This window comes from Rutilus rutilus, assembly GCF_951802725.1.
Source record: "Rutilus rutilus genome assembly, chromosome: 2".
In the NCBI taxonomy this organism is placed as follows: Eukaryota; Metazoa; Chordata; class Actinopteri; order Cypriniformes; family Leuciscidae; genus Rutilus; species Rutilus rutilus.
In genome coordinates this window covers 29,465,405-29,471,758 of record NC_140210.1, presented here as the reverse complement: position 1 = coordinate 29,471,758, position 6,354 = coordinate 29,465,405, and the positions used below count along the sequence as shown (strand labels likewise).

Below are 6,354 nucleotides of genomic sequence, written 5' to 3'. Positions count from 1 at the left end.
TCTGCTCCCAAAATTTGGTCTCCAGGGATTTACATTGCTCTGAGTGAGACCAACTTGCCCTGGGACCACAAGAGAACCTGATGCGCCACTCTTCACAGAGGGCACAACCTCATGCCCCCCTGCCGACCACCAACGTATTGTCTGTTCGCACTAGAACATTATGGCCCCTGATGTCTGAGAGGAAGTGCCTTAGGCTAGAAGCATAGCCATCATATCCAGGCAATTTATGTGCCAAGAGAGATGATGCCCTCTCCACAGACCTCTGGTAAAGTGCACTGCATGAAAATTGGGATTTCCGACCCCGTAAACGGCCGCAAATCTCCCTAATTTTCGGCAGTTAACGACAATTTACAGCCTGTGAACGTCGCGTTCGTCTGTGCCGAATATTGCCGGAAACGAACCATGACGTATGCAGAGCGCTCGCGCCGGAGGTGTGAATGGCTCTAATTACCATATGAATAGCAGCTCCCGCCAGAGAAAGGCTTGAATTTCCTCACTCACTATTGGTTGAACCCACGTGGTTTAAACAAGAAAAATCACTCGTGATTGGTTGGCAGATCTGTTACTATTGGTCACCCTCGCTCATTAAAAATTCAAAAAATTATAATATTCATATAAATAATAATATATAAATTATTTTTTTATATTCATAATATGCTATTCTGTGGTATATTCATGTCATTGTTAACCTATGGACTAGACTATTATTACCATCAAGGACATGAATTTATAAAGGAATGGAAAATTTGCCAGGGACATGCTGTTTATTCAAAGAAAGAGCTTTATTAGCACAGACACAAAACAATATACACCTATGTACAAAGCATAGATCATCTGCACACACAACAAATTGGAAGCTCAGTGTCTGTTTTCATCTTCGGAGCTGTAGTAGGTGACTAGCGGCGTTCTCTCTGAATTCGATCCACTTTGAAAACGTCTGTGGTGCGTTGCCCTGTATTTAGGAGTCGCCTCTAATCTCGACTGCAGCGTAGCACAGAGCTCTGTGAGCTCCTGGCTGGTGGTTGAACTTCATCGGACATCAGATCTATGGTGGCGCACTTCCAAATGCCCACGTCATCCTCACCTAGCACACAGTCTCGCTTCTAGCAGCTGTAAAAACAACCAATACAGACAATCAGTACTGTGATGCACTGTGTATGGACACAAAACATCTATTAATGCACGTGAAAAATAGTCACATTGACTAAAAATCTTACCCTCTTTCTTCTCGCTCGACTCCGAGCTGAACTCTTCACAGCTTCGGCCTGCAATGCCAGATCTGGTTGTTAGTACGCAGGAGCTTCAGGTACAGTCTCGTAGTATGTCTTACAGGCAGCTGGACAACAATTAAATGAGAGTGATATGAATAAAAACAACGCAAGTCACAGTAAAATGAAACAAGGAGAAAATAGTAAAAGTTACTTACAATGTCGTCATGATCAGCGTCATGAAAATCTGGACTTGCAGACATAGCTCTGAGTAAATGTGAGGTTACGCCCTCGTTATGAGGCGAGGTTACTCTATGGAAACAAAATGTATGATTAAGATCGTAAACTATAACGGATCTATTTTCTTATACAAGAGAATGAAAGCATATTCTTTGAATCTTACCTTTAAAATGTTTGTAAGTTTTTATGAAAGTAAAAAAATAAAAGAATGTAAGATTCTTTTATTTATTTTTTTTACCTTGCTCCAGTTCGTAGCTCCCACAATTTGTCTCAGAGTTGAGAAGATGGTATACTGCTTCCTGTAAATTACAGAATTATTTACAATTATTAAACAAATAATAGCCATCACTCCCATGACCTCTTGCTTTGATGAAATCATGAAAAACAGAATATTCTTACATTTCACAAGGCCTGACAAAATACAGCTGCAGGTAACTAGCGGCATTCTGTCTGAATTCGGTCCATTTTGCAGACGTCTGTGGTGCGTTGCCCTGTACTTTGGAGTCGCCTCTAATCTCGACTGCAGCGTGGCACAGAGCTCGGTGAGCTCCTGGCTGCGACAGGACGGAGGTCGCACAATCCATCCAGACACCCCGCCGACGATGCCGTCTTCCTCATCAGACATCAGGTCTATGGAAGCACACTTCCGAAGGCCCAACTCTCTTTTAGCAGCTGTTAAAACCAATAAAGACAATCAATACTGCGCAATGCACTGCGTATGGACAACACACATCTATTAATGCACCTGAAAAATAGTCACATTGACCAAAAACGAATCTAATCTAATAAATCTTACCGTCTTTCTTCTCGCTCGACTCCGAGCTGAATTCACCACAGCTTCCGCCTGCAATGCAAGATCTGGTTGTTTGTACCTGAAGCTCCTGCGCACCGTCGTGTAATATGTCTTAAAGGCAGCTGGAAAACAATTAATTGAGAGTGATATTAATAAGAACAACATAAGTCACAGTAAAATTAATAACAACAACATAAGTCACAGTAAAATGAAACAAAGGAGAAAAAATGCAACCGGGTGAAATTGAAGAAATACACACCGGAAGCAAACTATGCTTTTTGAAATTGGGGTTTTATTCTGACTGCTGTTTAAAATAAGTGACAGCGGTCAATGGAAGCACAATTAAACAGATAAAAGTCCGATTAAGAAAAAAGTTTGCCTTGTTCGAAGAGATTTCACAAGAAAAAAAATAGATTTCACTAGTTAAAAAAAAAAAAAAAAATAATAATTGTAGAAACAGTTTACAGTAAATTTGAAGATGACAATCAAATGTCACAAAAAGCTTAACCAGTGGATCAATGCCCAAATCCACAGAATACTTAACTCAATTCAAACTGAAATGCAGTGTAATACACTGCAACTGGTCAGATTTAAATTGATTTCTCCAAACCAAAATATGTTAGGCTACAATTAAATACGATAACACAAACTGGAATACGGCAGTGGCTGAGGTAACTTAGGCCTAAGTTACAAGAGAAATAAAAGCACTTTAACAAAGCCACAACCCACGTTTAATCATGCCACGCGGAACCAGAAATATGCATTTAACCATAAAGTTATACTGTATAATCACAGAATATAGATTCAACTCATTAACAGATTTTTCAAATAAACATGCCATCAGTAATTTCCCCCATAAACCATACATACCCAATCCTTTACCGTCCGATCACCACGAGGTTCACTCGTCACACATGCGCTCCAAATAAATCTATAAACAAAAATGTACACATCAAATGTTCTTTTAACTTCGCTTCACAACTTATTTGTGCATATTAAAGATATTGGAGTAATATTTACCAAGAAAGAAGAACGTATAACACAGAATCCGATCGATGCACGCACCGTCATGGAGGTCTCCTGAACAATGAAAAATGGCTGCCGTTCTCTGGTCGCGCGCACGCGTCCAGCACAAGTGAATAGTATCGCGAGAAGAGAGGGATTTCTTAAAGGGGCCACAAACATTTTTAATGCAAAATAGAAACGAGGTACATTTTATGTAAACAACTCTAATCGTAGTTGTAACTCTATAAGTACAGTAGGCATAATTCTTGTCATTGCGTATGTGTATGCAGCATGAGTCAAATACAATCTTCTGTTCGTGTTGTATTATGCACAGTGGTTGGGCTCTAAGAGATTGTGATGCTGTTTGCATGGAATGCACATTTTACCTTTGTGGCAAAGCCTGATTGAAATTAATTGTTGAAATAAATGGTTTTGTGTATTTTTTACATAACATTGGCTATTGTTAATGACACATAGTAACTAATCTAGCTACTTTCATTAAATATATAAATTTAAGCTAAAATGTAAAAGGGTCATTCTATGAAAATGTCCATTTTTCTGTCCCTAGCCTTTACAGAAATATTACACTTAAAAAACACTTTAGGGTGACAATTTCTTTACATTTTAAAATAAAACAATATGTTATTTGAACAATTACACCCTCTTGAGCCATCAATGTGGCAATATTTGATTTTTATGAATTATATAGAATTTCAAGCACCACAGAAGTGCTCGTCCCCACAGTCATGTACAGAGGGAAAATGCTTTATTTTGAGGTCAATAACAGATTTTAACACCATTTAAAATACAATAATGTATACATAACTATCAAATATATTATGTAAATGATATATATAAAAAAAATGCAGAATACATATTATTAAATTCGGTCGGTCTTATCACAAGTTACAGCCGGCAAGTCGGTCGGACTAAAAGGGGGAAAAAATAAATAATTGGGTCAGTAGGCTACTAAATTGACAGGGTCGGTCGGGTTACGGCAAACAAGAATATTTTTAAGGATGGCCTTAGACTATTGTAACTCACTTTATTTTGGGCTATCTCAGGCCTCTCTCTCTCGTCTACAGCTAGTTCAAAACGCAGCGGCTAGACTTCTCACCGGGACACGCAAATATGAGTCGATCACCCCTATTTTATTCAAACTCCTGTCACGTTCAGGATTGATTTTAAAATTTTACTATTTGTGTATAAAGCTCTTAACAAACCGGCCCCCCAATATCTGACCAATCTCCTCTGCCCGTACACTCCATCTCGTACTTTGAGATCCAGTGATCACTGTCTTCTCATCGTGCCCAGATCCAGACTTAAAAAACGAGGCGACTGCACTTTTGCAACTGCAGGCCCAAAACTTTGGAACAGTCTACCCCTCTATATCAGACTAGCTCCCTCAATTTCCATCTTCAAAACATCCTTGAAAACTTTTAATACCCCTTGACACAACTATTTTTTTTTTTTTTTGTCCTGTTTCTGCCCTGCATTTTATCTATTGCCCTGTACAGCACTTTGGTCAGCCTTGGCTGTTTTTAATTTTGCGTTATAAATAAATATTGTATTTTTTTTAGAATTAAGTTAATACCTTTGAGTCACCTGGGATAAAACTCCCCCTGCTACCCTCATTTGCATTTGTAAAGCTCACAGCAGTCTCATTTACATGTTAAAGCATTAGAGGGAGGGGGGTCACGGGGCAAGCAAGTCCCACGTCAATTTCCGACAATTTCCGACAGTTTGCAGTGTTGCCTGTAAATTGCCGTTTGCAGTCGTAAACCTGAACTTCCACGACAATCTACAGCGCCGGTAACTGTCGAAAATCCCACTTTTCATGCAGTGGTGGCCCTCCATAACCACTCCCCAGCCTGTGAGGGATGCGTCTGTAGTCACTATTTTCCGCTAACAGGATGTTCCCAACACAAGACCCTGGGATAGGGTCTCTCCTCTCCACCTGTTGCTGGTGTGTGGTGGGCGCACTGGCGCCATTGTACTGTGGCTGCCGTCCCATCATCCAAGTGGATGCTGCACACTGGTGGTGGTTGGGGAGAGATTCCCTGATATGATTGTAAAGCGCTTTGGGTGTACAGAAGTACTTATGAAAGCGCTATACAAATGCCTCATTCATTCATTCATAGGAACCACGGTTTTTTTTTTACACATAATTAGAGAACAAAATAGGAAGTGGTAAATACCAGTTTGATTCAGCATGACTGAAATGCACACCTGCCACAAATTAATAAATTACTGTCACTGTAAAAAAAAAAATCTCGTAAACATTGGCCAAATATCTATGCTGTGATATTAAGTATTTAAGACAAGACCAAACGTTCACTTTCGTCATGTTTATTTTTCGATCTAGCTAGTTTTCAGTCAGTTGGTGGGTTGTGGTTTTCTACGGAGGCGTGTTAAGGGCCGGTTTTAGGGTAGTGCTCTGGGGCTACTGGCCCAACAGTGGAAATGCAACTTCATTTTGGGCTCGAGGTCTGAAGCTATTGGCCCCGTCTGGCACATTGTTAGCCCTGGCTCGCACTGGCCCCACAGTGGAAAAGCGGCTAATGATGATTAAATTCCTTGTTCCTGCTGTGAATTTTTTTCTGAAATTTTCTTCACCCTAGAATGCAGCTTCTGCAAACTACGTCTGTAGACCATCGCCACTCATCATCGGTAAACTTTAACTCAAATAGAAACAACTATAAATAACAGATACAACACATCTAATTTGTGTGCACTCCTAATCAGTAATGATATAAATAAATATATGCACATCTAAATCAATAAAGAATTAAGGAATACTGATTGTTTGTGTAGTTATAAGGAGTCGGACCAGACCAATGCTTCTAGAACATGTACCTTGTAAAGTGTAAAAGTGATTAGTGAGAGATTAGCAGCACATTATCCCTACCTTCCACATCCAGCTTGTGCAAACAGCGATAAATGACACAGTAGAAAAGTTAGGCCCAAATGGCCCAGTTGGCTCTTACAGTCAAAGACGGAAGCATGCTCTCAGAAACAAGTCAGCATCTCTAAAACATACATACAGATACACATCTCATAACCAAAAAATACATTACCATCTACCAAACAACTAGCAGTGCAATCTCC

The 6,354-nt window shown here is 39.8% G+C and overlaps 1 long non-coding RNA gene across 1 annotated transcript; it reads right to left on the bottom strand.

The window, feature by feature from the left end:
* Positions 1 to 977: 977 nt before the first annotated feature.
* Positions 978 to 1,522, bottom strand: LOC311286775. The gene is made up of 3 exons (XR_014626640.1): positions 1,427 to 1,522; positions 1,218 to 1,336; positions 978 to 1,110 (listed from the first exon to the last, which is right to left on the bottom strand). It is a non-coding gene; the product is annotated as an uncharacterized lncRNA (long non-coding RNA).
* Positions 1,523 to 6,354: the final 4,832 nt, after the last annotated feature.